General features: G+C 50.8%; 2 protein-coding genes across 4 annotated transcripts in view; one reads left to right on the forward strand and one right to left on the reverse strand.

The window, feature by feature from the left end:
* The window catches only part of ST3GAL3 (ST3 beta-galactoside alpha-2,3-sialyltransferase 3), a 237,833-nt gene extending 235,425 nt beyond the window's left edge, over positions 1-2,408 (reverse strand). Inside the window, exon 1 of one of the 3 annotated variants that reach the window (XM_068097181.2) lies at positions 2,296-2,408. The gene's annotated coding sequence lies outside the window, so the exon portion shown is untranslated. The remainder of the gene's footprint in view (positions 1-2,295) is intronic. The other 2 variants (XM_068097178.2, XM_068097179.2) reach the window with 2 other exon arrangements.
* LOC137425091 (uncharacterized) overlaps positions 1-24,163 on the forward strand; it is an 891,893-nt gene that overhangs the window by 847,158 nt on the left and 20,572 nt on the right. The window lies entirely within an intron of this gene.

Raw genomic sequence — 24,163 nt, forward strand, 5'->3', positions numbered from 1 at the left:
GGAATGAATAGATTTGGTGAGCAAGTCGAAAGCATCCTTTTATAGAAGAAGAAGAAAAAGGTGTTATAATATACGACAGAATAGTTTTTCAGGGGAAAGTTTAAACATTTTTAACAACGTGATCATGTGATCACGAACAACGTGGTCAAAGAACGAACGAGCAAATAAGAACAACCAATAAACGAATAGGAACAGAGAAGGAAATGTTTTTTTGTTTTTTTCTGAGTTGAGATTTTAAACAAGGAAGTATGGGGTGAAAGACGGACAAAAAACAGGGAACGAAAGTAATTGCAGCGCAATCGACGAACCGCTGACAGAAAAACAAAGCCTCAAGGTTGGACACGGAAGCCTACTAGGCCTCAGAATACGTGACACGAATTAACCGACGATTTTGTATGCAGGTATGAAAAAATTAACACTGAGAATCTTACTAAAGACACACTATAAGTATACACACCGAAAGATAGATACAGTTACGACAAAAACACAATCGTGAAAAAATTACTTAACTTCGAAAGCGTGAGCGCATGGACAATGCGCAATCGCAAAATAAACTTTTAACAACATTGTTAATGTTTCCTTCATTGTAAAAAGTACCAAATAAACAGTTAAAAGGATTTTGAGCCGATAGCTGTTACGGCCTTGGCAAGATCGATGGAGACAGCGATCTGTTAGCGTATACACCGCCCAAATAGCTATGTGGAATTCTCTCATGTAGAGATTCAACCAGTGTCCTTATAAACTATCCTTGGATATCCGTGTCCTTATAAACTACCCGTGTCCTATATAAACTGTCCTACGTTTGAACTTTCGCCGAGGTCATTATTTACTTTTAATGATGTTTATATACGAATTGAAAAGAATATAATTTGTTTTGGGTCGTCCTTTCCACATATCGTGGGATTGTGAGTTGGAGAAATGGCCGTGATGGCGGGGAGGGGGATGGAATTCTCTCAAGCAGGGATTCAACCCGTGTACTTATAAAAGGTCTTTATCCAAGGTCACCGAGTCCGATCGAGTCCGTGCATCGTCACAATGAGAACAATGAACGTTATGCGAACGCGAATGTTATGCGGGAGTCCAAACCTAAGAATGCTGGAGACTAAAGGTGAAATTGGGAAAACTAAATAGCCTATTTTACTCCTGGAGATCCCAGGATTATTCACCCAAAATATCTTTGCAATCGGTTCAGCAGTTTTTACGGTACCTTCGAACAGACAGACAGACGGACGGACATTTGGTGAATTATAGTAAGATCACATAGATAGTGACCAATTTGAAATCTGATATCAAATTTCAAATTGAATTGACAATATATCAGGAGGTCGGAAGACTTCCTATGTAAGAGTGACACACAATTCCTCAAAAAATAAAACCTACCAAGACACAAACTTGTAAACCTATAAAAGTACCATCCAATCAGTCTGTGGAGGATTTCACATCAAATAACACTCATTAACCCTTTGTGTGCTGCATCTTTTCTTCTTTTTTCAAAATTCTCATTTAAAAATTACATTTTTTGGGTCATTTTCAGAAGAAAAAATATTCATCTTGTGACAAATCTGCGACAGCAGCACACAAAGGGTTAAACATTTGTACATCATCGCTGAACTACAAAAGTGACAGAACAAAAATAACCTGTTTGTAATTCTTCTTTTCAGACAGTAACACTGGGTTAAGCTCTGTACTTTGTTCAAACACTAATCTACTGTGTTTTATTCCACGAAAAGGATTCCACGAAAGGTAGGTGTGACTGCATATTTACACATCGGGTAATGACGTGCCAAGAGGTGTGGGCGGGACAACGACTGTCAATCAGCCTGATGGGGGCGGGGCCACAAAACACATTTGACTTTATCTACTAATTAGAATGTTAGATCGTCTATAAAGTATGTACAGTGCTGTACCATTACAATGAGTACATCGATAAAGTTTGGACTACAACATTTACAAACTAGAATGGAACTTATAAACTAGAGCATACCTCGCCAGGGTGAACAGTTAACGTTTTGTATCTACCGATAGGTTAGATCTGTATCTGAACTGACCCAAAATCGAATTGGCTTGTTCTTGTTTCCGAACCGACTCATCTACCAAGTTTTGTCATCAATCGTGCACAACCTTTTGAATTATCATCCTATAAATAGTTTTTGGCCCTATCATCACTCAATGATGAAGAATCACTTAAAGATTTTAAAACTTGTATCCGGATTTGAATCTTAACCAAAATTGAATAAGTTCTGGCTCAGTTAGCACTTTCTCCAATGTAACAACATTTAAATAAACTTTTCTTACCTCACAATTTCACTATGGGCGAGCGAAGAGGCTCTTTCGGAAGAAACCGTGAAGGAACATCGTTAGACAGCACTGGGCGGGATATCTACCGGTTTCACACTTCCCTAATCACTAATCACGTGATACATTTTAACGTATGCGTGCCCCATGCACTCCGTGCTTCGACCAATGAAATCCAGCACGAGCCGTGACAGCTCTCTGTTATTAAATAATGCCCACCAGCGCAATGTCAATTTAAGAGACTAGGGCATGCCACGGAGGTATATAATAAACTGGAGAGCCAATGACGGCTGTCGGCTGAAGCTAGCGGAAGTTGCTTGGCGGCCATATTGGGAAGCCGATTGTGACATTCGTCCACATCCATCAGGGCAAGTAATACAATACACCGGACTCGAACATGCAACTAAATTGGAAGTTTATTGTTCAATAGTTGTTATTTTTCCTTAGCTATCTGATGCCAATAACTGCAAATGAGGGTTGTATAAATTACAGCACTAGGTGGTTTGCCATTGCCTTCCCACTTCGCAGTAGCAGTAGGTAGGGCAGGAAGTTGTTCAGGGTCCTGGTACGAATCCCGATCCTGGTATTTCACGGGCAGGGCGACTGATCATCCTGGCGAACGTTAAGCCGGCTGTCTTGTCTGCTAGTGAAGGAGCTGGGGCTCCCACGTCGATCGGGGAATCGGAATCGGGGAATGGAAGCTGAATGACAGTTGGAAAGTGCCTGTAGCATACTTTATGATAAATGGATTGTCGGGGAAGGAACAGGCGAATTTGGTGACACAATGTCTACTAAAATTGCATGATATCGGTGCAGAGGTGGTTTCCTTAACTTGCGATGGACCGTCCGCTCATTTGACAATGTTACGTGAGCTAGGTGCCGACATCACGCCGCAGAATGTGAAACCAACATTTCCCCACCCAGCAAATCCCGAAAAGAAAATTTGTGTTGTACTCGATGCATGTCACATGCTTAAACTTGCAAGAAACTGTCTTGGATCCATGAAAATGATGGAGGATGGCAACAAAAACGTCATCGCGTGGAAATACATCCAGGCACTCTTTGATCTGCAGAAGAGGGAAGGCTTGCGTCTGGGAAATAAGCTCTCCCGGAAACACATCGAGTGGAAGAGCAATGTCATGAAGGTGGACACAGCTGCTCAGACATTGAGCACTAATGTGGCAGATGCAATTCGGTTTTGCAGGGACACTTTGCAACTATCAGAATTTCAGGGCAGTGAGGCTACCTGCCAATACATTGAAACATTGGACAAACTGTTTGACATTCTAAATTCTCGCAATCCATTGGCACGAAACTACAAGGCACCAATCATGACATCACGAGAAGGACTTTTCCTGCCATTCCTGGATACTGCCTACAGTTACTTGTCCAACATCAAAAACATGAATGGTCAAGTTATGACCAATACGCGTTTGAAAACCCCCTTCATTGGTTTCATGATCTGCATAGAGAGTGTCAAAATTTTGTATTTCACATATGTCAAACCTGCCTCATCTCCCCTGCGATACCTGCTCACGTACAAAATGAGCCAAGACCACATTGAACTTTTCTTTGGAGCGGTCCGCATTGCATGTGGAAGTGGGAATAACCCAACGGCCCGGCAGTTTGTTGCCGCATATAAGCGCCTCTTGATGCGACATGACATCAAGTCTGCAAGTGGGAACTGTTCTGCACAGGACTCAACCAGAATCCTGAATGCGGCTTCCTTCAAGTGCGTTGCAAAGCAGGCTGTGCCTGACGAGAGTCACGACATGTTGGTGGCCAGACGATACGACCTGGAGTTGAGATCGCCGGCAAAAGAGGACCACGACTATGCGGATATTCCAAATTTTGAGCAACTTTCCATCTTTACAGAGTCATGTGTTGGCTATATTGCCGGCTATGTGGTGAGGATGGTGAGGAAGACTCTGAAGTGTAGCCAATGTCTTTCTGCATTGACCAGTAACAACGAAGAATGGCAAACCACACCAATGTACGGCCTGATTGTTACCAAGAACAGGGGTGGCCTCATAGTTCCCTCGCACAGTGTTGTTCGTGTCTGTGAGGCGACTGAACGCTGTGTCAAGAGGCTCCTGGCTGTAACCAATGGCAAAATGCCTCGTGAAAGTGGGATAAGAGTGGCAATTTCCACTTCTGTCCTTTCTGAGGTCGGTCGGTCTACATTTGCTTCCTTGGATCGGCACATGTTTGACTGTGAGGCAGACAGCAACCATGTGTTTGCTTTAATACATTCTGTATCACAATCATACAGCAAGATACGTTTCCATCATGTTGTGAGAACACTCGATGATGACATGAAGGAAGAGCGCATCAGGAAAAAATATTGCAAACTGGTCCTGTTTGCTCACCAGTGAGGCAACACCAGAGCAAGCTGAAATATAAGAGCGACCTCATCTCTACATGGTGTGGGTGTGTTTTGTGGGTTAACTGTGAACTGTGTGGGTTAACTACATGACAGCGTTTCATGTCATTTATGTGACTGACTCACTGTTGATGTGTTGCTGACCCATGTCAGTGTAGAATAAACTCTGGTTATCATTATATCTGCGTGGTTTCTAACATCTCGGTAATAGAAACATACACATCTTAGTTACAATATAATGACTGAATTAACTAACATCATATAACATAACAACAAATCAGATCTTTATATTGAGGAACATTATAGAACAAGCCAAAGAATGGCAAACGACGATGTACCTCAATTTTATAGATTTCTAGAAAGCTTTCGACTCCTTGCCCAGAGAAAGTCTGGGTCATAATGAAGAAATACAGCATACCTGGAAAATTAGTGAACCTTGTAAAAGCCCTTTACCAAGACTTTCAATGTGCGGTCGTCGACCAAGGTGAAACAACAGAATGGTTCAAGGTGAAGACAGGAGTTAAACAGGGGTGTAACATGTCAGGATTCTTATTCCTACTAGTGGGTGATTGGGTCATGAGAAGAACGATAAAGAACACCGAGCGGTAATTTTGGGCACTTTTTTTTCAAACAAGCTCTAAACCATTGGATTCCCCAGGAAAAATGCGTCTAGAACCAACTTCAAACTTAATGAACACCATTTCCTTAAAGAACGGGATTCTGAGCCCGAATATCAGTTCAAATATTAGTATTCTATATTAATTAAATAGTCGGCGGTCCTAAAATTCGCTCCAGCTGCATCATCAGTGCGCCACGCCTTTGCTTTGACAGGCTTACGATCGGCTTCCCAATATGGCCGCCAGACTATTTCCGGTGGCTTCACGGCGGCTAATGCTGCGAGGTGGCCAATTGGCTCTCCATATTATATACCTCCGTGGGGCATGCCCGTACTATATCTATATCTAAAATTATATCCCCCCCCCTCTATTTACATGAAATGGTTTGGTCCAAAGCGAACGGCTTCCGGAGTTTGGTAAAGAAATCGCCATCGCGTGCACAAACGCGCAGGAAAGCGAATGAATCGCAAATTCGTTTTTATTAGTTTTAAAACATAGTTTAACGCCAACATAGTTTGCAAACGTGAAATAAATGAATACGCTCTCAAATGTGCCATCCGAGGCAGAGTGTGTCCGCCACGTTCGGCACACGCGATAGTTCGCTGCTCTCTGATTGGTTGAATCGTTTTTTGGACATAGCTCGGTAAGTAATTGTCCGATTAATATGAAACCTTGAAAAGGCACATCCTCGGGTCCCCAGCAATATACCTGGCAAGTTAAAAGTATATCGGACCCGTGGTTGTCGAGAAACAGCGGTCACAGACAAACAAACGTACAAACGTACAGAGATTACTGGAATTATAGATAGACTAGGGCATGCCCGTACTATATATATGCCCGTACTATATATCTATCTAAAATTATATCCCCCCCCTCTATTTACATGAAATGGTTTGGTCCATTCGCAACGCCAAAGCGAACGGCGAACGGCTTGCGAGTACAGTGACAATCCCCCCCCTCTATTTACATGAAATGGTTTCGTCCATTCGCAACGACCACAGAACCCCCCCCCCCCTCTATTTACATGGAATGGTTTGGTCCATTCGCAACGCCAAAGCGAACGGCGAACGGCTAAATCGCCATAGCTCGGTAAGTACTTGTCCGATTAATTTCAAACCTTGAAAAGGCACATCCTCGGGTCCCCAGCAATATACCTGGCAAGTTTCAAGTATATCGGACCGGTAGTTGTCGAGAAATCGTTGTCGCATACATACACACACACATACACACAGAGATTACTGGAATTATAGATAGACTAGGGCATGCCCGTACTATATCTATATCTAAAATTATATCCCCCCCCCCCCGCCCCCTCTATTTACATGAAATGGTTTGGTCCAAAGCGAACGGCTTGCGAGTGGTGACAATCCCCCCCCTCTATTTACATGCAATGGTTTGGTCCAAAGCGAACGGCTTCCGGAGTTTGGTAAAGAAATCGCCATCGCGTGCACAAACGCGCAGGAAAGCGAATGAAACGCAAATTCGTTTTTATTAGTTGTAAAACATAGTTTAACGCCAACATAGTTTGCAAACGTGAAATAAATGAATACGCTCTCAAATGTGCCATCCGAGGCAGAGTGTGCCCGCCACGTTCGGCACACGCGATCGTTCGCTGCTCTCTGATTGGTTGAATCGTTTTTTGGACATAGCTCGGTAAGTAATTGTCCGATTAATATGAAACCTTGAAAAGGCACATCCTCGGGTCCCCAGCAATATACCTGGCAAGTTAAAAGTATATCGGACCCGTGGTTGTCGAGAAACAGCGGTCACAGACAAACAAACGTACAGACAGAGATTACTGGAATTATAGATAGACTAGGGCATGCCCGTACTATATCTATATCTAAAATTATATCCCCCCCCCCTCTATTTACATGAAATGGTTTGGTCCAAAGCGAACGGCTTGCGAGTGGTGACAATCCCCCCCCCCCTCTATTTACATGGAATGGTTTGGTCCAAAGCGAACGGCTTCCGGAGTTTGGTAAAGAAATCGCCATCCCGTGCACAAACGCGCAGGAAAGCGAATGAATCGCAAATTCGTTTTTATTAGTTGTAAAACATAGTTTAACGCCAACATAGTTTGCAAACGTGAAATAAATGAATACGCTCTCAAATGTGCCATCCGAGGCAGAGTGTGTCCGCCACGTTCGGCACACGCGATAGCTCGCTGCTCTCTGATTGGTTGAATCGTTTTTTGGACATAGCTCGGTAAGTAATTGTCCGATTAATATGAAACCTTGAAAAGGCACATCCTCGGGTCCCCAGCAATAAACCTGGCAAGTTTAAAGTATATCGGACCCGTGGTTGTCGAGAAACAGCGGTCACAGACAGACAAACGTACAAACGTACAAACGTACAGAGATTACTGGAATTATAGATAGACTAGGGCATGCCCGTACTATATATATGCCCGTACTATATATCTATCTAAAATTATATCCCCCCCCCCTCTATTTACATGAAATGGTTTGGTCCATTCGCAACGCCAAAGCGAACGGCGAACGGCTTGCGAGTACAGTGACAATCCCCCCCCCTCTATTTACATGAAATGGTTTCGTCCATTCGCAACGACCACAGAACCCCCCCCCCTCTATTTACATGGAATGGTTTGGTCCATTCGCAACGCCGGCACACGCGATCGTTCGCTGCTCTCTGATTGGTTGAATCGTTTTTTGGACATAGCTCGGTAAGTAATTGTCCGATTAATATGAAACCTTGAAAAGGCACATCCTCGGGTCCCCAGCAATATACCTGGCAAGTTAAAAGTATATCGGACCCGTGGTTGTCGAGAAACAGCGGTCACAGACAGACAAACGTACAAACGTACAAACGTACAGACAGAGATTACTGGAATTATAGATAGATAACGTATTTGGGGAAAGTTCATATTGATTTATACATAAATAGATGATGTATTTGGCGAGCATCCCACATCCGGGCCTGTGTGGATTGAACAGAGCAACGCATTTTATGTTATATTGGAGTAGAAAATGGCGGGGATAATTCCCCCTCATCAAAAAAGTGAGGGAGGGGGGGGGGGGGGGATACGTAACTATGTAATAAAAATAACGAAGAAAAGAATGCATGACATAAATAACCGATTGTCTGTGTGAGAATTCAAAGATATGTGTAAGCTTGGCTTGGTCTGGCCCTAATCGATGCGCTCGCTCCATCCGCCCCAAGGCTTGGCCACCAGGGACCTACCTGTATGTTGGGTGCAATTACCTTCGGGGCCGGTTTGCAGAACCGCAACTATATATATATATATATATATATATATATATATATATATATATATATATATATATATATATATATATATATATACAGTATATATATATATATATATATATATATATATATATATATATATATATATATATATATATATATATGTATATATGTATATATATGTATATCTGTGCAGCGCCTGTCCTGTGTTGTCCGATGTTGTGTTGTCTTCTCACTGAACTACTTTCTCAAACTTTTGTGAAATCGTACCAAACTTCTGGTATGCACATATCTCTCCCGTCGGTATGTCCTAAGGGTATTTTCTTTGTAAAATTTTCCAATTTTTTTATTTATTTTTTTTCGGAATTTTTTTGGGGAATTTTTTTTTTCAACTTCAATTGTTTATAAAATGTGATATCACGTATGTTACAAATACATTTGTGCAAAATAATTGTTTGAATTATGACTGGTTTAAACCATGACAAAACGGCAACTCGGGTACAGTCATTTATCTATATATCTACACATCTGGGCAGTGTCTGTGTTGTCACTTAAGGACTCCCTCAAACTTTTGTTTCCGTGGTTGTGAAGTGTTTTTAATAACGTTGTGGTGGTTTTGAATCACGTGGTGGTGAGGTATTTTGAATTATGTGGTGGTGAGGTGTTTTTAAATGACGTGGTGGTGAGGTGTTTTAATATCACATGGTGGCGAGGTGTTTTGAATTACGTGGTGGTGAGGTATTTTTAATTAGGTGGTGGAGGTGTTTTGAATTAGTTGGTGATGAGGTAATTATAATTACGTGGTGGTGACGTGTTTTTAATTATATGGTGGTGAGGTGTTTTGAATTAGTTGGTGATGAGGTGTTTTGAATTACGTGGTGGTGAGGTAATTATAATTACGTGGTGGTGACGTGTTTTTAATTATATGGTGGTGACGTGTTTTTAATTATATGGTGGTGAGGTGTTTTGAATTAGTTGGTGATGAGGTGTTTTGAATTACGTGGTGGTGAGGTAATTATAATTACGTGGTGGTGAGGTAATTATAATTACGTGGTGGATACGTGTTTTTAATTATATGGTGGTAAGGTGTTTTGAATTAGTTGGTGATGAGGTGTTTTGAATTACGTGGTGGTGAGGTAATTATAATTACGTGGTGGTGAGGTGTTTTTAATTATATGCTGGTGAGGTGTTTTGAATTAGTTGGTGATGAGGTGTTTTGAATTACGTGGTGGTGAGGTAATTATAATTACGTGGTGGTGACGTGTTTTTAATTATATGGTGGTGACGTGTTTTTAATTATATGGTGGTGAGGTGTTTTGAATTAGTTGGTGATGAGGTGTTTTGAATTACGTGGTGGTGAGGTGTTTTGAATTACTTGGTCGTGAGGTGTTTTTAATTTCGTGGCTGTGAGGTGTTTTTATTAACTGTTTTATGGCTGTGAGGTGTTTTTAATTTCGTGGTGGTGAGGTGTTTTTAATTTCGTGGTGGTGAGGTGTTTTTGTTACGTGTTTGATGGCTGTGAGGTGTTTTAAATTACTTGGTGGTGAGGTGTTTTGAATTACTTGGTGGTGAGGTATTTTGAATTACTTGGTGGTGAGGTGTAATCGTCCCAAATTTCCAGTCTGCACCTACCCCTCCCCTATGTATGTGCGTGCTGAGTGGTTCTTTCTTCAAAAAAAAACATTCAACCTAAATCTTCAACCTAAATTGCCCATAAAAATATAATATTGTGGCGGACACAAAAGCCCACTAGCGTGGTGACATCATTCCACGCACCGACTGGGCGGTGGCCACGCCCAAGGGGTAGGCGTGGCCTCATGATATACCCCGGGCGACCAGCCCGGAGGAGTTTAGTGTTACAGTGTAGTCTTACAATAAAGACGTTTATATGTTACCGCTTGTCCGCTTCCTCCTTGCTCACAAGCAGCGCGCGTAACGCCGCGCTTTACTGGTGACCCTCGACGTTGGATCTGCCGGAGCGATCCTTCCACACGCGACGCCATCGCCATGGCCGCCTTCGTCAAACTTCCGGAATTTTGGGAGGCTCAGGCCGAAGTCTGGTTCGTCCAGGCCGAAGCCCAATTTCAGCTTCGGCACCTCACCGGCGATGACACGCGCTACTGCCACGTCGTCGCCTCCCTCGGGCCCGGCACGGCCGCTCGAGTTGTGTCCGTCCTTCGCCACCCACCGGACGGCCACAAGTACGAGGCACTCAAGCGGCTACTCCTAGCCACGTTCAGCCTCACGGACGACGCACGGGCCGACCGCCTCCTGGATCTCCCCGAGCTCGGTGAGACGCGCCCGTCGGTCCGAATGGACCATATGCTGTCACTGTTGGGCGACGAAGCCCCCGGTTCGCTATTCCGGGCGCTTTTCCGTCGCCAACTTCCAGCGCAGGTTCGCCTCGCGTTGGCCGGGACCGGGCTAACGGAACCCCGAGCATTGGCGGCCGAGGCGGACAAGTACTTCGCCGCTTCGGACACGCGGGCGAGCGTTGGCGTGGCCGTCACGGCCTTCGACGCTGATGTTCCACAGCATCATCTTCTACAGCACGCTGATGTTCCACAGCATCATCTTCTACAGCACGCTGATGTTCCACAGCATCATCTTCTACAGCACGCTGATGTTCCACAGCATCATCTTCTACAGCACGCTGTGGTTCAGCAGCATGCTGATACGCACCTCGTGAACGCCGCCACGCCCCGCCCACCGCCGCGGCGAAAACCGCCACCGCGGGGAAACCCGTCGACTCCACCGGCCTGGCGGAGCCAGCCGCACTCCTCCAGCTCCACCACCTGGTGCTGGTTCCACGCCAAGTTCGGCCACGAAGCTCGGCGGTGTCATCCGCCGTGCTCCTTCAACGGGTCGGGAAACGCCCGGGCCGGCGCTCAATTGTGGCAATGAGCGCCGGCCGTTCGAGCAGCCTGCTGTTCATAACGGACACCTTCTCCGGGCGCCGTTACCTGTGCGACACGGGAGCACAGGTGAGTGTCATTCCCGCCGGCACGTCAGACAAGCACGCCGCGGGTGGGGGCCCCGCGCTGCTTGCCGCGAACGGGACGCCCATCCGTACGTACGGAAAACGCTGCCTCTCTCTGCGGTTTGGAGGGCAGGTTTTCCGATGGATGTTCGTCACCGCCGACGTGCCCATGGCACTGCTTGGCGCGGACTTCCTGTGCGCTAATGGGCTCCTGGTCGACGTCAAGCGCAGACGGCTTGTCCAGGCCGAGACGTTCAGCTCGCTCGCATGTGCGTTGCCCAGCTCAACGAGCGGCTTGCCAAGCGGCTTGCCGAACGATTCGGTTCCGGCCACGTTGGTCTGTACGCTTCCGGCAGCGGACGCATTCACCCGCCTCCTCGCCGGCTTCCCGGCCCTCACGCGGCCCACCTTCTCGGCGGGGGCCATCAAGCACGGGGTGGCCCATCACATCCCCACCGTCGGGCCACCGGTCTATGCCCGGGCACGCCGCCTCGAGCCGACGAAGCTGGCGGTGGCAAAAGCGGCGTTCGCTACCCTGGAGCGACTCGGCATCGTTCGGCGCTCAGAGAGCGCTTGGGCGTCGCCGCTGCACATCGTGCCGAAGCCCGGCGGGGGATGGCGACCGTGCGGGGACTCTCGCCGTCTCAATGACGCCACGACTCCCGACCGCTACCCCGTCCCCCACATTCAGGACTTTTCCGCCCGTTTGGCGGGCAGGTCCTTCTTCTCGAAGGTGGACCTCATACGCGGCTACCATCAGGTCCCCGTCAGGCCGGAGGACGTCCCGAAGACGGCGGTCATCACGCCATTCGGACTCTTCGAGTTCCTGCGCATGCCCTTCGGTCTGAAGAATGCGGCTCAGGCGTTCCAGCGACTGATGGACAGCGTCCTGCGCGACTTGGATTTTGTCTACGTCTACCTGGACGATATCCTCGTCGCCAGCGCGTCCCGCGAAGAGCACCTACGCCACCTCCGCACGCTCTTCGAACGCCTGGGCCAGCATGGCCTGATTGTGAACCCCGCAAAGTGCCGGTTCGGCGCCGCCACAATCGATTTTCTGGGGCACCGTGTCACCAGGCACGGCGCCGTCCCCCTGCCGGCCAAGGTGGAGGCGGTGAAGGGGTTTCCGTGCCCCCGCACGATCAGAGGGCTGCAGGAGTTCCTGGGCATGGTGAACTTTTACCATCGGTTCCTGCCCCGTATCGCCCAGCTCCTGCGCCCCCTGCACGAAGCTCTCCGAGGTAAGCCGGGCAAAGGCGACGTTACCTGGACCGAGGAGATGGACACGGCGTTCACGGGCGCGAAGCTCGCCTTGGCTAACACCACCATGCTCGCGCACCCGGCGCCCGATGCACCGATCGCCCTCACCACCGATGCCTCGGACTACGCGGTGGGCGCGGTGCACGAGCAATGGGTGCGTGGAGCTTGGCAACCGCTGGCGTTCTTTAGCCGGCAGCTTCGCCCGCCCGAACGCCGTTACAGTACCTTCGACCGCGAGTTGCTCGGACTTCACTTGGCGGTCAGGCACTTCCGCCATCTGCTCGAGGGCCGGGCGTTCACTGCCTTCGTCGACCACAAGCCGCTGATCTTCGCGATGGGCAAGGTCACCGAGCCGTGGTCGGCCCGGCAGCAGCGTCACCTCTCGGCCGTGTCCGAGTACACGACGGACATCCAGCACGTCGCGGGGAAGGACAACCCGGTGGCGGATTGCCTTTCCCGGGCCGTCGCCCACGCAGTCCACCTCGGCATCGACTATGCCCGGATGGCAGCGGACCAGGCCGCTGACCCCGACGTCCAGGCCTTGCGGACCGCCGTCACGGGCCTCCGCGTCACCGAGGTGCCGTTCGACGGCACGGGCGCGGCTCTCTTGTGCGACGTCTCCCTTGGGCGTCCTCGCCCCATTGTGCCCGCGGGCTGGCAGCGCCAGGTGTTTGACGCCATCCACGGCCTGTCCCACCCGGGCGCGAGGGCCTCCCAAAGGCTGATCGCCGACAAGTTCGTCTGGCATGGCCTCCGGAAGGCCGTCCGCGGCTGGGCCAGGACGTGCCTCGCGTGCCAGCGCGCCAAGGTGCACCGGCACACCCAGGCCCCGTTGGCCCCGTTCACGGTGCCGGAACGCCGGTTTGACCACGTCCACGTGGACCTGGTGGGACCTCTGCCCCCCTCGCGGGGTTTCACCTACGTCCTCACCATGGTGGACCGCACCACCCGGTGGCCGGAGGCCGTGCCCTTGGCGTCGACAACGGCGGCCGATGTCGCGCAGGCTTTCATCGCCACCTGGGTCGCCCGGTTCGGCGCCCCCTCAGACATCTCATCCGACCGCGGCCCCCAGTTCACCTCGGAGCTCTGGGGGGCGGTTGCGCAGGGGCTCGGGGTCCGGCTGCACCGAACCACGGCCTACCACCCCCAGGCTAACGGCCTGTGTGAGCGATTTCACCGCTCATTGAAGGCCGCGCTCCGGGCCACCCTCCGCGACGGCGGCTGGGTCGACAGGCTCCCCTGGGTCCTGCTGGGCCTCCGGACGGCGCCCAAGGAGGACCTGCGCGCATCCACGGCGGAGTTGGTCTTCGGGCAACCACTGCGGGTGCCGGGCGAGTTCCTCCCCGACTCCACGGCACCATGGTCCGCGGCACAGCAGCGCTCCGCTCTGCAAGAGACCGCCCAGAGGTTCGCCCCAGTGCCAACGGCATGCCACGGGCACCCACCGACGCACGTCGCCCCGGAGCTTCGCACGGCGGAGTACGTCTTCGTCCACCACGATGCCCATCGGACACCACTGCGGCCCCCGTACGACGGGCCTTTCCGCGTGCTGGAGACCGGGGCGAAGCACTTCACCCTGGACATCGGCGGTACTCCTGACCGCGTTTCGGTAGACCGCCTCAAGCCGGCCCACCTCGATGTGGTCCATCCACCGCCAGTGGCCCGACCCCCACGTCGGGGCCGCCCTCCTGCGGGCGGACCCCCGGCACCGCCCAGCCCCGCCGCCACGGCGCCCCCCGGTCCTGCACCCATCCCAGGGGCAGCCAGGGGCATCCCACCTGGTATCCCTGCACCCCGGACGCCGCCGATCGCCAGGGGGCGCTTCGGCCGGGTCATTCGTCTGCCCCGCAAACTGGCCCTCCAGGTGCGCGGGAATTCTGGGGGGGCGCGTGTGGCGGACACAAAAGCCCACTGGCGTGGTGACATCATTCCACGCACCGAGTGGGCGGTGGCCACGCCCGAGGGGTAGGCGTGGCCTCATGATATACCCCGGGCGACCAGCCCGGAGGAGTTTAGTGTTACAGTGTAGTCTTACAATAAAGACGTTTATATGTTACCGCTTGTCCGCTTCCTCCTTGCTCACAAGCAGCGCGCGTAACGCCGCGCTTTAATATCACAAACACAACAAATACATTTGTGCAAAATAATTGTTTGTATCATGATTGGTGAAAATCATGACAACACAGCAACTCAGGTACAGTCATTATCCTCAGCTAAAATAAGCCAGTTCCTCAGTAACGACGCTTGGTGAGGCGAGCGCAGCGAGCCAAGCCAAGCTAGTGTGTGTATATATATACTAGCAGAAGTACCCGGCATTGCCGGGCGGGGGAGGGGAGGGAAACGGCGGGAGGGGAGGAGAGGGGGAGGGGGATGGGGGGAGGGGGAAGGGGAGGGGGGAGGGGAGGGGGAGGGGACGGGAGGGGAGGGGAGGGGGAGAGGAGGGGGAGGGGACGGGAGGGGACAGGAGGGGATGGGAGGGGAGGGGGAAGGGGAGGGGGAGGGGGAGGTGGGGAAAGGGGCAGGGTAAGGGGGGAAGGGGAGGGGGTAGGGTGTAGGGGGAAGGGAGGGGGAAGGGGAAGGGGGGGAAGGGAGGGGGAAGGGAGGAGGTAGGGTGGAGGGGGAAGGGAGGAGGTAGGGGGGAAGGGGAGGGCGGAGGGGGGAGGGGAGGTGGAGAGGGGGGAGGGGAGGGGGAGGGAGAGGGGGGAGGGGAGGGGGAGGGAGAGGGGGGAGGGGAGGGAGGGGGAGGTGGGGGAAGAGGAGGGGGAGGGGGAGGGAGAGGAGGGAGAGGGAGAGGGAGGGGAGGGAGAGGTGGGGGAAGGGGAGGAGGAGAGGGAGAGGAGGGGGAGGGGAGAGGAGGGGGGAGGGGAGGGGGAGGGGAGGGAGAGGTGGGGGAAGGGGAGGAGGAGGGGGAGGGGAGAGGAGGGGGAGGGGAGAGGAGGGGGAGGGATGGGGAGGAGGAGGGGTCGGGAGGGGGAGGAGAGGAGAGGGGGGAGGGGGAGGGAGAGGAGGGGGAGGGAGAGGGAGAGGGAGGGGAGGGGAGGGGAGGGAGAGGTGGGGGAAGGGGAGGAGGAGAGGGAGAGGAGGGGGAGGGGAGAGGAGGGGGGAGGGGAGGGGGAGGGGAGGGAGAGGTGGGGGAAGGGGAGGAGGAGGGGGAGGGGAGAGGAGGGGGAGGGGAGAGGAGGGGGAGGGAGGGGGAGAGGGATGGGGAGGAGGAGGGGTCGGGAGGGGGAGGAGAGGAGAGGGGGGAGGAGGGGGAGGGTAAGTGGGGAAGGGGGAAGGGAAGGGGGAAAGGGGAGGGGGTAGGGTGGAGGGGGAGGGGAGGGGGGAGGAGCTTGGTTAGCACCACTCGACCAACTCGCTTCGTGGATCTCGTTTGTTTTGAACGTGTCCCAGATTTTAAAAGCCAGACAACTGTTAAAATGCCATTTTGAGCGGCAATAAACTGTCCAATCGGTTACGGAAGGGTTGTGGAAAGACGTTTCACAGCTGTTTCAAAGACGTTCAATTCATATCGCACAAAATCGACACAAAACACGATCACACAAAAGGTGAAAAAACGCAATCGCTTTTCGCTCTGAATTACGTGCAAACTTGTGATGGGAATCACCATCGCCCAGCATCGAGTGCCAACCAAGATGGCGCCCGGTAGCTGCATCTCCACCTATGTGGTGTGAATGGCAATGGTCATTGATTTGATATATTTTCCGTTCAATGGTCTGGCGGCGGGGATGGAACATCACGTGATCGCTCTGAGCGAATCAGCGCGCTGCTCTGCTACCGGCTCAGATTCCGTGTATAATATTCCTCGCTGAAATGCGCTGAGGTAAAAATATGGTAAAAAAATATTATGAAATAATTTTTTTTAGGTAGGCCATGTTCGTCCCAGGCTCAATGGCCATGTCTATGCCAAATATCAAGCACGTGAGCCTCTCCGTTTAGGAGTCGATCGGTAACATTACACACACACACACACACACACACACACACACACACACACAAACTGTGTTTTATATGTATATATATATATATATTTATTTATATATATATATATATATATATATATATATATATATATATATATATATATATATTGTTGCGGTTTTGAGTTTTGTATAATATTAATAAAGGTTAAATTTCCCCCTCATATTTAGTCACACAAACAACACGTAGCCTCGCGATAGTTTAGTTATTTCACAGTATGTGTGAGAACAGTCCTTTCCTGTTAGTTTTGCGTTTTTTTTTGTTTTTTTGTTTTTTTTGGATACTGAATCGAGGCTCGTGAAAGAGCTAACATTTACTTCACAAACAAATCAACCAGACAAACAAAATATATAAAAAGAGGGAGCGGAAAACAAGATGGGGAGAGAAGGGGAAGCACACAAACACAACATTTGAGAGCAGGGAGATTTGTGGAAGGGAGAGGGCTTGGGGGGAGGAGGCGTGGGAAAGGGGGGGGGGGAGGGAGAAGTATAAAACACAAGGACACCAAGGACTTCCAGGACAGAAGTTGGTATTTCAAAAAAGTGGAATTTGGGTGAAATTAGCGGGGGTAGAAAAGATCAAGGTTTTGGATGGGGGAAGATAAGAGATGGTGGTGAACAGCTGTTTTAAAGACCTGGAGGGTGGAGTGGGATTGAAGAGAGTGAGGGAGTTTGTTCCAGAGGCGGGAGAAAAGAGGAATGAAGGAGTGAAGGTGAGCAGAAAGTCTTGATTTTGGCAGTTTGACCATAAGAGGGTTGCAGGCAGATCTTGTGCGACCTGTAGGAATATTTGCGGGACAGAGCCCAGAGAGAGCTGGGGGGGCAAGGCCAGAGAGGAGTCGGTAGAAGACGGAAAGACCCCCAACCTGCCTGCGGTGAGTGAGTGAGAGGCCCTTGGAGTTAGCTTCATCGCGGGAGATTCCAATGATTCTGAATGCTTTGGTTTCAACAGCGTGAAGGCGAGCTAGGTGTGAGGCAGGAGCACCAGCCCAGAGGGGAGAGCAGTATTCCATTGAGCTGCGGATGAAAGCCTTGTATGTGGTGAGGAGCTCAGGTGTGCCAAGGAAGGACTTCGCACGATGGAGGATGCCCAGTCGGCGACTGGCTTTGGAGGCCAGATTTGAAATGTGGTTTTCCCAGGAAAGATCATTGCAGATAGTGAGACCCAAAAGCTTGAGTGACAGAACTTCTTGGAGAGGATTATTCAGAAAGTGGATGGGAAGGTTGTCCAGTCGGTCTTTTCGGAGAGACATCGTAAGAGTGTGAGATTTGTCAGGATTGAAAGACATGTTCCACTTGTTTGCCCAGTCTGTGAATTTGTCCAGGTCTGCAGAGAGTGAGGAGGCTGCAGACTGCCGATCTGAGGGATGAAGAATGGAGCGACAGAGAGTAGAGTCATCAGCAAAGAGATACAGAGGATTTTCAAGAGAGTCAGAGAGATCATTGATGAAGACCAGAAAAAGCACAGGGCCCAGAACACTGCCTTGTGGAACTCCAGCCTGAACAGGAAGAGGAGATGAGAGAAACCCATTCTGGGCCACACGTTGACTACGACTAGAGAGGAAGTCCGCCAGCCATGCGTGGATATTTCCATGGATACCAAAAGAGGAGAGTTTGGTGAGCAGAGCGGGGTGCCAGACCGTATCGAAGGCACGTGATATGTCAAGGGAGACTGCTCTAATTTCCTGTTTGGCATTGAGGACCTCCATCCATTGTTGAGAAAGCAGAAGCAGCATGTCCAGAGTAGAGTGTCCAGGTCTGAAACCAAATTGATGATCAGAGATCAAGCCATTGGAGAAGAGGAAAGATTTCATATCTGAAGCAATGATGGATTCCATGACTTTGCTGATAATTGGGAGAAGGCTGATTGGTCTGTAGTTGCTGGGATCTGTTTTTGCACCTTTTTTGTGCAAAGCGGTGATGTTGGCAGATTTCCAAGCAGATGGAAGATGACCTTGAGCAAAAGAGAGGGTGAAGAGAACAGAGAGAGGGAGTGAAAGAGCGGAAGAACAGGATTTTAGGACCCGTGGGCTGATGCCGTCAGGTCCAGTTGCAGAATCCGAGTCGAGGGTTGACAGAAACTTTTCCACCTTGTCAGGAGGAAAGGACACAGAGTCCAGGAGCAGCTGGGTACGACTGGGTACGGTGGGTACAGAGAGGGATGGGTTTGGGACACAAGATTTAGAGGCAAACACAGAGTTGAGGCATTCAGCTTTTTCACGTGCGGAGTCAGCCGTGTGGCCATTTGAGGTGAGGGAGGGGATGGAGGGGGAACAAACACCAGAAACAGATTTGACCAGACGCCACCAGGATTTGGAAGAGGGAGACAGATAAGAGAGTTCGGTCCTGAGAACGGAGAGATATTGTTTCCTGGCTCTCCTGAGGGTGGATACACACATGTTTCGGGCTTTGTGAAAGGAAATGAGATTTCCTTCCGTTGGATTTGCTTTCCAGGAGACGAAAGCAAGTTGTTTCTGGGCAATAGCCTCACCACAAGATTCCGTGTACCATGGACGGGAGGAAGGGTATGACAACAGAAGACGAGATGGGATAAATCTGTGCATGAGAGAGAGCAGTTTGCTTTGGAAGAATTCCCAGGAAGAATTTATGTCAGAGGCAGTAGAGATGGGAGACCAGTCCAGATGATTGATGGCTGCTTGAAGACCATGCCAGTTGGCCTGAGTGAAATGCCAGACTCGTCGACGCTGAGGAGGCTCTCTGAGAATGGTCAGAGAGATGTCCACTTTAACAAGCAAGCGTTGAGTAGAGTAATGAGAGTAGGTCCTTCTCGTACTTCCATTGCCGTATCCCACCTCCATTGCCTTATGCCTCTTACGCCGCTTTGTCCTGCCTTTGGCTTTTTGGCGCGAATTAACACGGGGCCGGCCTGGAGGGTCGGGTGGGGACTGAATGATGGTGGCAGAGAAGCTGACGGTAAGCGCGAGCCGCCAATCAGGGCTCACAGGGTGTGGCTGCAGCACTGCGTCACAGGGCGTGGTTGGAAGGTTCGAGAAGGCTCAGGGCGTGGCAGATATAAGCCGTTGCGCAAAGCCACCAGGAGCAGTAAGTGGAGTCGAGCATCGAGCAAGGAGTTGGCGGTGAGTTGGCACTGAGTGAGGAGTTGAAGGAGCGCGGTCAGCAGTCGAGCTTGAAAGATACGAGATCGGAGAAAGACGCACATGAACCAAGATACATGCTCATATTAAAGTGACGCTCAGTTGAGCTTGTGCATTGGGTTACGTGAGTGATAGCGCGCTGGTTACTGAACGCGCTGTGGAACCGCCAGCTGCGCCGAGAGACGCGTACATTCCTTTCCGCCTTCCTGCCTCATCATCTGCCTTTTGTTCGGGAGACGCACTACGAGGATCCTTCCACCGCCTGCTTGCCATCATCGCGGCCCGGCTGTGACCGAGGAGAGCTGGTCGGGGCCGTTCCTGAATGACCATGTCGGTGCGTTTGGCCTGAACATCATCCTGCCTGCAATTTCCCTGTGTGAGTGCGAACGGGCCCGTGTCTGGGTATTATAATAAGACTGTTTAAGTTCTGCTCTGTGTCTCTGCTTCTACCGATCATTGTACATAATATTGGGAATAATAATTAAACCTGTGTTCTTCCTTCCATTCGATTGTTCCTGTGTTCTCCATCATTGACTAAGCATGGTACGAATAGAACCGCTCTAATCAGGGTCCAATATCAATGGTGACTGCACGGACCATGTGGTACGCAATCCGCTCGGCGTACTCAAATTACACGTGGCTCGTGTGAGGCTTGGTTCCCCGCTTCCGTGGCGGCACAGGTATTTAGGTACGAGCGAGCCTTTGTCCCGAAACTCTACCTTGCGTTTGCCCGGAAGAGGCATTTCAAGTCTCTCGGTTATGCCAGGCCCAGAAAGAACAAGGGGCTTAATCCCCCCTTGGTAAGGGTAAAAAGGGCGGCGGAAAACCGTAACATTTGGAAGTCAGGAGTGGGGATTTGGAACCCTGGGAAAAAATTTTGGACACCAACATTTTGGACACCAACTTTACATATTGGCCGTAACACTTGGTGTCCGGGAGTGGGATTGGACCTGGAGTGTGCTTCACGCACTCAAAATTACGAGTGGACTACATTTAGTAGTAAAAGCCAAATTGTATTCGTGCCATGGCTCGTCAAGGCAGTCCGATGCCGGTGGGGGTAGATGATGAGGAGGAATTAATGACCCAGGACCCACAGGAAGAGTTGGTAGAAGAGGAGGAAGCCGAAGAGGGGCCGGCAGCAGGGGTAGAAAATGGCGGTGCTTCGCACATGGCGGCGGAAGCCGAGCCCGCGATGCTAGGGTACATGCGATTATTTATGGACCAAATAATGGCAAAAATGGACATCCAAGAGAAGGACTTAAAAGAAATGGGGAGCAAGATGGATACCCAGGGGAACAAATCCACCAAGGAAATTAACAAAGTGGGTGTTCAAATGACTAATGAAATAGAGAAAATGATGGCGGGGTCAAAGAAGGACATAAAAAAAGCAGGGGAGGACATAAGGCGCGGGTTGAGTGAAGAGGTCGCATTGGGACATGACGAGGTGACGTGGTGTGAGGAACGCGTGGGGAGCGAGCTTGGGCAGAGCGCAGCTAAGTTGACCGGGGGTATACAAATCGCGATGCGGGGTGTAGAAACACCGGCGATCGTCAAATTGGATAAAGAAATGCGGGAGCGCCGGGGAAGGTCGAATTGGAAGACGAAATTTTATGCGCGCCGGTGGTCGTCGAGCTAGAAAAGAAATAATTGTGGCCGCAGACATGGCAGAGTCAGAAAATATAGCACAGAGGGAAGAAATGGAATGCACACAAAGTTCGAGTTCGCATCGTGATATCGTGCTTGCTAACAAAATGGAAAGTTTGCAGGTGCTGACAGAAAAAGATGTCCCCAAGGTGAGTAGAATTAATGGCGCGAATGTGTTTCGCGCGAAAAGGGTTTTAGCGTGCTTGGGAAAGAAACGAAACCCGGGCGGGTGTGGAAGGTCCATTGTGCGGTGTACGAGGGCGACTGGCACGCGTGTGAGAGAAATGTGTTTCCCAGAGCGCGGGTGTGAGAGAGAAAAGTGTGCACCAGAGTGTGCAATGGCCGAGGAGAGTGAGAGAGAATGCACACCGAAGTATGAGCGAGAGTGCACACCCGAGTACGTGGAGAAAAAGTGTGCGAGGATTGGGTGTGCAACAGGAGAGTGCACACCCGTGGGTGTTACAGACTGTGTGTGGGAGAGTGTGTTACAGAGATTGTGCAGGAGTGCACACCAGAGCATGTTGCAGGGTGTTTAACAAGAGAGTGCACACCCGGGGGTGTTACCGAGTGTGTAATGGAAGAGTGTGCGCCAGGGTGTGTGATGATTGGGTGTGTACCAGGAGAGTGCACACCCATGGGTGTTACAGACTGTGTGTGGGGAGAGTGTGTTACAGAGAGTGTGCAGGAGTGCACACCAGAGCGTGTTGTAGAGTGTGTGCAAGAGTGCACACCCGGGGGTGTTAAAGAGTGTGCGGTAGAAGAGTGCGTAGAAGAAGAGTGCGTACTGAAGTGTGTGAGGGGTATGAGTGTGCCTAGGTGTGCAGGTGCGAGTACAGTGTGCGAGGGAGAATGCACACCAGAGAATGTGGAAGGAGAGAGCGCGGTAGCGGAGTGTATGGAAGGTGTGAGGACGCCTAGGGGTGCAAGTGCAGAGTGGGTCACGAGTGGTGAGAACGCTGCTCAAGCATCGACACCGACCGGGGTAGCGTATAGCGCGACGGATAGCCGACATGAGCCCTCGGTGAGTTGCGTGCGGCAGGGTCCTGCCAGGATCGGTGGTGCGGCGGTTTCACAAGGACCGCCATGCACGACCCGTGCCGGCCCCCGCCCTGTATGGTTGGTGCCGTGCCGTGGCGGTAAAGGCGAATGGCGAGGTTCAAGGGGAGGTTGGAGATTTCGGAGCCGCGCACCTTTGCGGGTGCGGTGCTCCGACCATGGGCGGTTGGGTCATCGTGCGTGGGACCGCGAGGCCCCGTGCAGAGATGGAGCCCTGAACCTCGGCCCACCCATGCCTCCTCCCCTGGATCGAAAATGCCGGACGGACACCCCATACAGGAGACTAACCACTCGCATGGATCGCTCGGCCTTTCGAGGTCGAGCCATGACAATGTACATCCACATGGAGAGGCTCAAGTATAGTGGACGGATGAGGATAGTGTACCCTACGTGGGGGAATGGTAGTTTGACCATTCCTCACATGGCCAGGGCCCATGAGCATTAGATTAGGGGGATGGCAGTGTCAGGCACATGGGGGGCCAGCGATGGTTACCTCCACGGGGCACCGAAGCTAGCCGAGGGAGGGCTAGGATAATTGATGGGGATTTAGAAGACTGTAGGGGACATGAGATTTAAGTAGTGACATTTGCACTGTAGTGGGGACGTAGGTAGATTAGATGGATGATAATGATGAAGGGAGTGCATAGTGTAAAGGGAAGATGGGGAAGCACGAGTTTTAGGGGAAAAGCAGTTAGCTAGATGATGCTGTGTGTTTGTGGAATTGTGTTGTGTGGAGACAAATGGAATTGTGTTTGAGGTGCATGGAAAAAGGTGTGCGAGGAAAGAGGTGTGTGAGCACAAAAGGTGTGTGAGATAAAAGGGGTACGAAATAAATGGTGTGTGAGAATATTTGGTGTGGAATGCTTGGTGTGGAATAAAAGGTGTGGAATGCATGGTGCGAAGGACTGAATGGGGGAAGAGTGGAACTCATTCGCGAAAGCCTGGGGTGGGTAGTGTAAAGTCAGGTAGAGGGTATTGGCAAAATTTGTATGGATATTGACACCTGTGGTGCGGGTAGTGGCCAAGTAGTGCTTTGGGGGGTGCATGATCCAGTGAAATGGCTGGGCGTGTGGTTTAATTGGTGCGTATGGTTATTGGGGCACTCCGCCACTGGTAGTTTGTTGGCCAGGTGAGGCCGCAGATAGGCTTTGGGAGCCAGTTACGGTAGTTGTGAGTAGTTGTGAGTGGGGCCCGAGGATCCAAAGGAAGGACCCGGGTTGCCCGATGCCAAGGTGGGCACAGAGGGGTATGCACCAGGAAGGGCCTTCCCCAGTTTAGGTAGTCACAGGAGCAGGTAAGCTCGGGTGGCGACTTCAGTGGCGGAGGTGCACAGGTAGTTGGACCTGCTAGTGGAGCCACACGACCCAGCCCCGAAATTGTGCAAGGGCACAGAGAGAAAAATTGGGGAGTGAGACCCAAATTCGGATGTCATCACAGAGTGGGCAATGGGAATTCGGTTTTTAGAACCACATAGTTTAAAGATGGCCAATTGGCAGGGTACAACCCCGGGTAGTTCAAACGTAAAAGTCAGTAGTGTAGTTAGGATGAGGAACCCCCTTTGCATCATCCACAGCCATTCACCAAGGAGGACGAAACTCCAC

The sequence above is a fragment of the Myxine glutinosa genome, chromosome 1 (genome assembly GCF_964187855.1).
Source record: "Myxine glutinosa chromosome 1, kmMyxGlut1.1, whole genome shotgun sequence".
Classification (NCBI taxonomy): Eukaryota; Metazoa; Chordata; class Myxini; order Myxiniformes; family Myxinidae; genus Myxine; species Myxine glutinosa.